A 10,686-nucleotide genomic window follows, 5' to 3' on the forward strand; every position below is an offset into this window, starting at 1 on the left:
GATCAATGATTCTCTCTCATCATTTGATGTTTCTACCTCTCTCTCCTCCTTTTCTCTCTGAAATCAATAAAAATTACATATTAAAAAAAGCATGACCCTATTATTTTTCTACATGCCATTAGTAAAGTTCCATGGGAAATAATATTTCTTCCAACAAGAACACTTTGTTAGCAAAACTCAAAGAAATGAGGGGGCTCAAAGGCTGAATCTAGAGGTCAGACGAAAGAGTCAATCGTGTGTGTATAATCTGGCCCCACTACAAATATGCCGCACAGGCAGAAGGTCATGAGAATGGTTTGGGAACACACGACAGGATAAAGAACAGCGGAGAAGGAAGAGAGGAGAGAGCTAAAATTTGGACTAACATTATTTTTTTAAGCATAAATTATAATTTCTAATTTCTTTAATGTTGAGAAATCACTTCTCCCTTGGTAGAACTGTTTGCCTTCCCAGCAAAAATTATACTTATAAAGTCAGTAGCTGATTTAGAACTCAAGAAATGCCCTAAACTCATGCTGGGCCCCAGGAAATGTTCAAGTGAGTATTTCATGCAACTCCTAAGAGACTCCAGAGCTGAACTATGTAGCCCTGGAGCCACCATGCCCCAGGCAGTGAACTCCAGAGTACAGGCTCCAAGAGAGACTGTCAATGAAGTGACAGTCACCAAGGGAATCCTACATAGTCCATTTCCTTCTAAATAACAGTAATGACAAAAAAGGAAAGTTAGCACAAAGGCATAATAATTAGAGCCATACAACATTCTAGATTATGAATGGGAAAGTTTATGTGAAAACGACTATGCTCTGAGATTATTAATATGTATAGAGAATAAAAAGCAAACATAAAACTTAGAACTTCCCGAAGGTTTGATTATTGGCCCCTTTCCATGGTTTAAAAACAACCACACAATGACAAACACATATTAACCTCAGCCCAGACCTCTTGCCCCAATGTACTAATGCCTAAAAGACCTATGCCTGCATCTGGCTGAGCTCAGAATTACCTGCAGGGCCTTTTAAACACTGGTTCTCCGCCGGCAGGCGTGGCTCAGTGATTGAGCATGAACCAGGAAGTCACAGTTGATTCCTGGTCAGGGCATATGCTGGGCTTTCGGGTTTGATCCCCAATGTGGGGCCTGCAGAAGGCAGCCAATCAATGATTCTCTCTCACCACTGATGTTTCTCTCTCCCTGTCTTCACCTCCCTTCCTCTCTGAAATCAATAAAAACATTTAAAAAAATAAAATAAAATAAACTCTGTTTCTCAGACCCCACCCAGATCTACAAGCATCACAAACACTGGGGGGGGGGGGGGGGATTCAAAATCTGTATATTTATGAAACCCCCAAGCAACCCTAAGGTGCAGGCCAGTTGAGGAATCTCCACTACAGACATTCTATTCCTTTCTTTACTGTCACCAGAATTACTGAAGTCAGAGACGAGAGCAAATGATTTCTCTTCCCAAGAACCTTTAATGGGATAACCTTCAAAGGCAATGGAATGAAGTCCAAATTCTTTAGCAGGACACTCCAGGCCCTCTGTAATATGACCCAAACTACTCTTCTGCCCTCCTTCCCTCCCACATGCCTCACTTTGTCACACCACAGTTCCCCAAACACATTACATGCATCTTTTACGGGTCCATGCTTTCCTGACCCAACGTTCCCTCACCTCGTTCACCTTTCCCTACCAGCCTCCATCTTTCTCCTACTTTAAGGGCCTGCTCTAATTATTTTTCTTTGTGAAACCTTCTCTGATCTTTCCAGTCAAAACCATTCTCCTCTTCCTTTGAGCAAACGTCCAAAAAATTGAGCTATGCAGAAATTACAGCATACGCTGCATGCTGCCCTGAATTATGCTTAAGCTCTTTACACACTATTCTCCCCCTGAAAGCAGGGGTGTAACTCATTTATCTTCCATACTGTGGATGAGAGGGAGGCCTGGGTTCAAAGTTTAGTTCTTCCAGTTACTAACCTTGTAACCCCCGTGAGGTTACTTGAAGATATTGAGAGCCTCAATTTTATAATCTTTGAAATGGGACCAAAAATGATACCTACCTTCACAACTGACATGAAGACCTAACACAAGAAGTGTTTGGCCCAAAGCAGACCACCTTTGCAATGCACCAAAATGGTAGCTGCTGTTATTATTTATTATTATCTTTTGTTTCCTGTCCTACCAGAATGCATTGCAAGACATAGTAAGTGCTCAAAAATCATTTGCTTTCACAAGAGAGCAAGCACATTTGCTTTCAAAGTAATAAACAGTGATTTCGTAAAGCCCTTTCTCTTTACCCAGCTTTGTTCTGTTTCGAAGGGCCTTTCATAATATTTCTATTGAAAAGTCATCTCTTACTCCCTTTCTTTCCTTCAAAAATCAATGTACAATATTCTAAGGAACAAGCTTCGTCAGTGCCCCTCCTACTCCAGCTTGGCTCTTGGCTTTGAACTACAGTAACTGCCTGCAGCCACAGTGTCGCTGCCCAGAGAATCGCCTGCTTCACCCTTACAACAAACAGCACTTTGTAGGCAAACTGGAGGCAAGCCCAAAGTAGGTGGGGGGAAAACCAAGGAAAAGGAGTCTGGGCCAGAAACCGAGTCAACACCCACACTATCATCCACACTAGAATACAGGTAAGGAGAGAACAGGAAAGGGAAGAAGTTCCGATCCATGCGGACTCCTCCCACGCACCCCCCTTACCACTCACCCACAGAATATGACTTCCAGGACTCACACAGGTCATGTGGGCCCACCCACTCACACACACAGGCTAGTTAATGAAGTACTGTCGTAGAGAACAGTTTCTTATCCTCACCAAACCAATCGTGTTGCCATTATTACAGGGGATGAAACCCAAGGTCAAGGTCAGCAGAAGAAAGCACCCGGACCAGAATTCAAGTCCTCTGAGCTCCAAGTCCTTGATCCTTCCCACGGCCCTGTATTTCATTGTGGAAAGCAATCTCTAAAGCATTCTCACAGCAGCTCAGTGCATCCACTAGCTGTAAAGGTAAAGGTAGCAGAGTGCTGGTGCTCTTAAAAACAATTCTGGTGCCAAGAGTGAGGGTTGTCACAGCAACAAGACCCCAACCGCAGCCCTGAGAATTTTCAGTCCAGCATTTTAGTATGGTGTTCCACAAAGATACTCTAGCTCTCTGTTCCTAGATGGAAATTGTTTCCTGACAATTTTGTTGGTTTGGTTTGGGGAGGAGGCATTAGAAAAGGAGCATAATTTTCTCTTTTTAAAAAAATCAAACCCTCACCCTGAGTTTCAAGCGGAGGTGATGTGGAAAGCAAAGAAGGTTCTTGTTCTGAGCGAGTGTAAGAGGCAGTAAACCAGTCCTAAAAAGTCCAGATTCAAGTCCAGATTCTGAGCTTTGGGTTCCAACCACAGCCTTGAGTTCCTAGGCTGCTCACGGTGATAGGCAAGTGCAGCCCGACTAGGGGCCAGAGCCTCGGTGTCCTCGGCTACAAAATAGGCTGTTGTGGGGAGTAAATGAGCTAATACGTGTAAAGTGCTCCCAACACGTACAGTGCCAGGCACGTGTGAGTGCTACGTAAGTGTTTCCTATGATTATTTCCAGATTAGTCTCTATGTGTGCTCTTTTTAAAGTACGTTTTGTAAGAAGGTTAAAGAAGACTTCTTGTACAAGGTGTTAATCCACAGTGCCCCAAACCAGCACAAAGATTATTTACAAGGCTCACTTCCTGAAAGGATCTTCCAGGATTTCCATCTGTGGACTCGAGTCCCTAGAAGAACAAAGAGTGGAATTTGAAGAATTTTTTTTCCTCCCAGCAACAGTGCAAGCAAAACTGTACCCATTCTCTCACCACCACAAACCAGCTCCCATAATGAGAAAGAACAAAGACACTTATTGCATTAAACTAACGCGGGGGCACATTTTAAAAATGCAGTTTTTATTCTGAAAGCAACCAAAGTGTTAACAATGTAAAGTTACACCAGCTGAGAAAGACAGGGTTCAGATCATGCAGGGATGACAGTCCTGAGGCCTGGAATAAAACCTGCCGATGAATCAAAAGGTTCCTTTCTCAGAAAACGCAGAAATTCCAGGAACCGTGTGCTATACTTGGGATAATTAAGAGAAAAATGCTTTTAAAAAATCCCCTCTCAGGCTAGGAGTCTAGACTCGGCCGGTAATAGAGATCTGCTAAGATACCACCTTTTTCTTCTCTTCGCATCTACAACAAATTCTATTTAAGCGATGGAAGGATTTTTCACAGAAGAGTAGATATAACTAAAGACAGGAGCACTAGCAGGATCACAATGTAACAGATGTGAGGCTGTGCCCTGCACAGGGCACTCAGCCATGGAGAGCGGTTCAAACTCAGCCTGCACTGTTCTCCAAGAGTGTGCCCTGCAGGACAGATGCAGCATGCTGCCACTAACGTCACACAAAGGGACACAAAGGGAGGGTGTGGGCTGCTCCCAGTGGCACTCAGCACACCAGCCCTCCACAAGCTGGTGTCAGAACCATCAGGGGGGGGATGGGGGGACGGAGGGCGTGGGGAGGGGGGTCTGCCATGCATACCCCTGAAGACTATGCAGTGGTTTGGGGGAGGAGGGTGAGATGAGTGTTGGCCAATTTTCTACCAGCATTTTCCAGCTTTCTTGGTTCATTTTTATATCAGCTGTTCTACAGTCCTCTTTTCTTTTCCTTACTCTATATTCTCCTTTCTGATCTAAACTCTCCCTTCCTTTTCATTCCAATTCTCCTTTTGCAGAAGCCACACACAAATTATCATACATGCACTAGAAATGGCAAAATAATAGTGCTCTGCCTATCCACATGGATTCTGCACTATTTCTAAATATTTATTGGGTCACAATTTTCCCTATGTAAGGACTCCTCTTTGTTCTCTCCCAAATCAACTTTAAGATACAAATAAATCTTCCTTTACCCTTATCTTCTGGGTAAGTGATCTCTTTCTTCACCTCCAAGTGGCACTTACCCTTCATTCTCTACCACCAGGCCCACCTATCCCCTTCCCTCCTATCATCATCTGCTAGATCAGTGGTTCTCAACCTTCCTAATGCCGCGACCCTTTAATACAGTTCCACATGTTGTGGTGTCCCCCAATTTCATTGTTACAAACTGAACATAATTAAAGCATAGTGATTAATCACAAAAACAATATGTAATTATATATGTGTTTTCCAATGGTTTTAGGCAACCCCTGTGAAAGGGTCGTTCAACCGAGAACCGCTGTGCTAGATGCTTTATTCTTATCTATCCTATCTAATAATAGACAAACATGGTAATTAACCGTACCTCCAACACGCTTCCCATTGGCTAATCAGGGTGATATGCAAATTAACTGCCAACCAAGATGGCGGCTGGCAGCCAGGCAGCTGAAGCGAACAGGAGGCTTGCTTGCTCCAGTGATGGAGGAAGCCAAGGTTCCCCGCCTGCCGCTGCCGGCCTCTGAGCTGCACTCTAAGAAACAATGTTGCAATTATAGAAGCTAAACAAACCCCAGAAACCTGCTTTCAGCCAGCCAGGCCTCAGAGCTGGAGCTGCAATAATGTTTCAATTATAGAAGCCAAATAAACACAGATACCTGCTTTCAGCAGCCAAGGTCTCAGAGCTGGAGCCGAGCCTCAGAGCTAAAGCCGGCTCTCAGTTCCAGTGACAGCCATAGAAGGTAAATAAATCCCAGAATAAAAAAAGAAAAAGAAAAAAAGGAGAGGTTGGGAGCTTCAGTCACCCACCAGCCTGAAAACGGCCCTCAGCCCCTCACCCAGACTGGCCAGGCACCCCAGTAGGGACCCCCACCCTGAAGGGGGTGTGACCAGCTGCAAACAGCCATCATCCCCTCATCCAGGCTGGCCAGGCACCCAAGCGGGACTCCCACCCTGATCCAGGACACCCTTCAGGGCAAACCAGCTTGCCCCCACCCATACACCAGGCCTCTATGCTATATAGTAAAAGGGTAATATGCAAACTGACCCTAACAGCAGAAAGGCTGGGAATGACTGGTCACTATGACACAAACTGACCACCAGGGGGCAGACGCTCAATGCAGGAGCTGTCCTCTGGTGGTCAGGGCACTCTCACATGGGAGGAGCTCTGCTCAGCCACAAGCCAGGCTGATGGCTGCCAGTACAGCGGTGGTGGTGGGAGCTTCTCCTGCCTCTTCAGCAGCACTAAGGATGTCCAACTGCAGTTTAGGCCTGCGCCCCGCTGGCAAGTGGACATCCCCGAGGGCTGCCGGGCTGCCAGAGGGATGTCTGATTGCCAGCGTAGGCCCAATCCCCCGGGGAGCAGGCCTAAGCCAGCAAGTAGTCATCCCCTGAGAGGTCCCAGACTGTGAGAGGGCACAGGCTGGGCTGAGGGACCTCCCCCATCCCCAAGTGCACAAATTTTTGTGCACCGGGCCTCTAGTATGTATATAAAAGCCTAAGCAACCGTTTGACCAGTAGCCATGACGCGCACTGACCACCCAGGGGGCAGATGCGCAATGCACAGGCATGGAAACGTGGAACAGACTGATGAATCTCAGAGGGAAGAGGAGAGGGGGTAGGAAGAGATTAACCAAAGATCTTATATGCATACTAGAAGCCCAGTGGGGTCCCTCGGCCTGGCCTGCACCCTCTCACAATCAAGAATCCCTCAGGGGATGTTGGAGAGCCGGTTTCAGCCCAATCCCTGAAGGCCAGGCCAAGGGACTCCACCAGTGCATGAATTCATGTACCGGGCCTCTAGTACTCTACATATTTTCACTGGAAAATATTACTCCTCAGGCAAGACAACCCTTTCAAATGCAGCCACTCCAGACATAACATACCAAATATCAAGGGCAGAAACTGTTACCATTACAAGTATGGGGCTTTAGGATTGGGTGAGGTATAGGTGTGAGAAGAGCACACGAAATAATAAAATCAAGTTTTGACTCATTTCAACTTAAAAACTGCTATTGTGCCCTAACCGGTTTGGCTCAGTGGATAGAGCGTCAGCCTGTGGACTCAAGGGTCCCAGGTTCGATTCCGGTCAAGGGCATGTACCTTGGTAGCAGGCAAATCCCCAGTAGGGGGCATGCAGGAGGCAGCTGATCGATGTTTCTCTCTCATAGATGTTTCTGACTCTCTATCCCTCTCCCCTCCTCTCTGTGGAAAAACCAATAAAAAATATATATATTTTTAAAAATTGCTATTGTGCTTTTATTCAAATCCTATGCTTCTGTTTGCCTGGCCACTAAAGGTCTATTTCTAAGGACCAAAGCTCACAGGCTGTATCCAACCCACAAAGCTATTCTGTTTGGTCTGCAGGAAGGATTTTAAGTGTCGAGTTAGCCAATCTTGTAAAATCAGATGTTTATGTCATAATTCAGATTTCTGGGTTATAGTAAAAAAATCAGAAGATCTGGTAAGACTGACCCACATTCCCATATGGTAACAATAGATCTGCTAAAAGGACCCTCTTTAGACAGGACCTGTTCAGCACAGGCCCACCCCCATTCCCTCCTCTTCACCCTACCCTGAGGTTGAGTGCCAGCTGCCACAAATCATCGTACCTGAGGCCCACTTCAGGCAGTGCTTGGTATTTGCCTGAGACCCCCGGGAGCCATTAGCTAGTTTCCAATTCTATCTTTCTCTGTCTTTGTTCAGTACCAAAATTACAGGTGTAATTATAAGGCTTTTGATTGGTACAGAATTTTCCAGGTACAAATAATTTATAAGAAAAACAACTTAGAACTAAGCAAAAACAAAAACGTTTCATAACCAAAACACTATAACAGATTGAATTCACTTCAATGAAATTATAGTTGAGCATAATACATCTATAAATACAACAGACTATAAATATAACATAGATAGATAGGTGGCTATTTATTAATTCATTCTTTACTTAGAGGATATGAATGATTGTCTTGAATGCCTATCTTTGGTATAGCATCTATTCAGCAAGCATTTGGACATAACCCCTAACAAATACTTGCTTATTAGCTACATCTTTATATATTTATGTACAGTAGTTACCATAAGGACAAACCTAATTAGGAGAAGGGCACTATTGGCATTCTACCACCAATTACTGTTAACATAGAATAGGGTCAGAGAAAACACCAAAACAAGTGATTTAAAGTTACCCTCTCAATTCTAGGGTGAACTTTCACTCCAGTGGTTTTACCAACGGGTTGGTATTTTCTAAAACCAATGTGTGCTGACAAGAACACAAGCTTGAAGCTTGAAGCTTGAAGATCTGGGTGCCACTACAGTTCCCCTCTTCCCCATGTTTCAGATCTGATCTACAAGTGAAGAGCACAGACTACATGAGTTGTGAGGTCCCTTTACACCTCAAAGTCTAATTCTCTTATTTATTTTTAACAAAAATATTAATAGATACTATAAAATAAATACATAGAAATCTAAAAGAAATGAGAATACAGATTAGAATTGATTTTGAAATAAACAAGACTAGTTTTAAAACCTACCTTTTGTGTGTGTGTTTTTTTTCCGATCACATAACCTCTCAAGCCTCAATAACCTCGTCTGTAAAATGGGAATAAGCCCATCTTCCACTCAGGACTGTTTTGATGACTAAATTCTAGGGCACAGGTTTGGACAATCAGTAAATGTCTAATAAGTAGTTATTATCCTTAGCCTTGGTTATTCCATAAATTGTTTAATTACATCTTGACCAATTAAGTTTTAAATTAACTTTTATATCTGATAACAAACTAATTTTAAAAGTTTATTCTGTGGAGTGCTATTGAAAGCATCACGGAGGCCATTTTCCAAAGAATTTGAATTTTCAAACATTTCTCAGAGCTGGGCTGGGGACAATCAGTGAGAGAATTTTGACTGATGGCTTTCCCACTCAAGGCGATGGGCATGAATGTGTCATCTCTCCCTGTGTGAGACCTGGAGAGGCAGCTTCTGGTGGTCAACATCCCTGAGAGAGAAGTGCGGTCCTCCTCGCGTTCCTTCTCCGCCCCGCTCTGCAGAATTCATTGCAGGGTTGGTGATGTGTCGATGCTGAGATTTGGCAATGGGATTTATGGGTTGCTGGGGAACGGAAGCCTTCTCTGGCAGTGTTCCTAACTATTACCAGGGAGCAGAAGAGGAGAGTCAAAACATCTTTAAGAAATGAAATGTTCCTGATGGAGGCGAACATCGATATTGGTGAGCCTGCCCCAACAGCAGGTGTCAAGAGGAGGACTCCGACATCTTGAGCACCTCAGAGCAGGAGCAGTGGCCAGACTTCTGATTCCACTGACTAGCAAAACTTCAAAAGGAAGACTGTCATAAAATTGCCAGGTTCCAGGTGACTAAAGAATGACACCAAAGAGCAAACTATCACCACCCTTTCTTAAAAGGAAAAAAAAAAATACATATTAACACCTCAAAGTACAAAGGACAACCCAAGATTGTTTCTAAAAGTCTCTTTATATTGAATAAACTTAGCACTAAAAATGGAAAAGCTTGCTGTATATTATCTTGATTTTTATTTTTGCACAGTCTGGTGCAGCTGTCATCAGGGACCCACTCTGGAAGCGGCTGCTCAAAAATGAACTGTGGCCCTGCCGGCATGGCGCCGTGGATGAGTGTTGACCTATGAACCAAGTCACGGCTTGATTTCTGGTCAGGCACATGCCCAGGTTCCAGGCTCCATCCCCAGTGTGGGGCGTGCAAGAGACAGCCGATCCATGATTCTCTCTCATCATTGATGTTTCTATCTCTCTCTCCCTCTCTCTTCCTCTCTGAAATCAATAAAAATCTTTAAAAAAATAAAAATAAAAAAAGAACTGTGAGTTGGGCCCATCATGGCAGCCAGACCAGTATGCAGTGTCTCATGGGGGCATCAAGGGCCACACTGTGAAGCATCTTCTACCTTGGTTATCCCTTCCAAGGATACAGCTGTATCTTTAAAGTTCCTCGCTTGTCTTAATAACCAACTGAAAACTACTAATGTTTCGAAACCTTTTTAAAGGTGTCTTCAGTTGGTACCTAGCCTTTATGTACAACTATGTAAGATAGTGGTTTTCAGTTTTGGCTGCACATCAGAATCGCTTAGGAGTGGGGAAAGCTCCTTTCAGACTGAAATTCCACTCCCAGGCATTCTGATTCAATAGGGCCCGGGCTCATGTAACTTTAAAATACAGTTGATGCTGGAATGACAGAGGGATTAGGGGTGTCGGTCACCCCTGCAATCAAAAATCCACCTGTAACTTAAATTGGCTTACCACACTGGAGGGTTCCCAACTTCAGATGGAAACTATGTATTCCCCGCACTGATTCTGGTGCCAATCAGCATTAAGAAAAACTGGTACCATATGATGACAGGAGATTTGACTTTGAGTGGTGGGCACACAGTGCAATATACAGATTTTGTAACATAGAACCCCATGCCTGAAACCTATACATTCATGTTGACCAATGTCATCCTAATAAATTTAATTAGAAAAGGAAAACTAGTACCATATCTTCTTGCATTCATCCTGAATTTATGTCTTATAAAGCTTTAAGCTATACCTCTTCATGCATCCTTGCAGGAGGGCATGCCATAGGTAGGACACCAGGAAATCAGTGGAGAACAACACAGATAGGAAGCAGGCAACTAAAATACCACAAGGTAAATAATCCTCATTTCCTCTGTCCCTACGCTAGTGGTTTCATGGGCTTCGATAACATCTCCTCCCAGCTCTCTTCTTTCCAGATGCTGGAAATC

The sequence above is a fragment of the Myotis nattereri genome (assembly GCF_964212035.1).
Source record: "Myotis nattereri genome assembly, chromosome: 3".
NCBI lineage: Eukaryota > Metazoa > Chordata > Mammalia > Chiroptera > Vespertilionidae > Myotis > Myotis nattereri.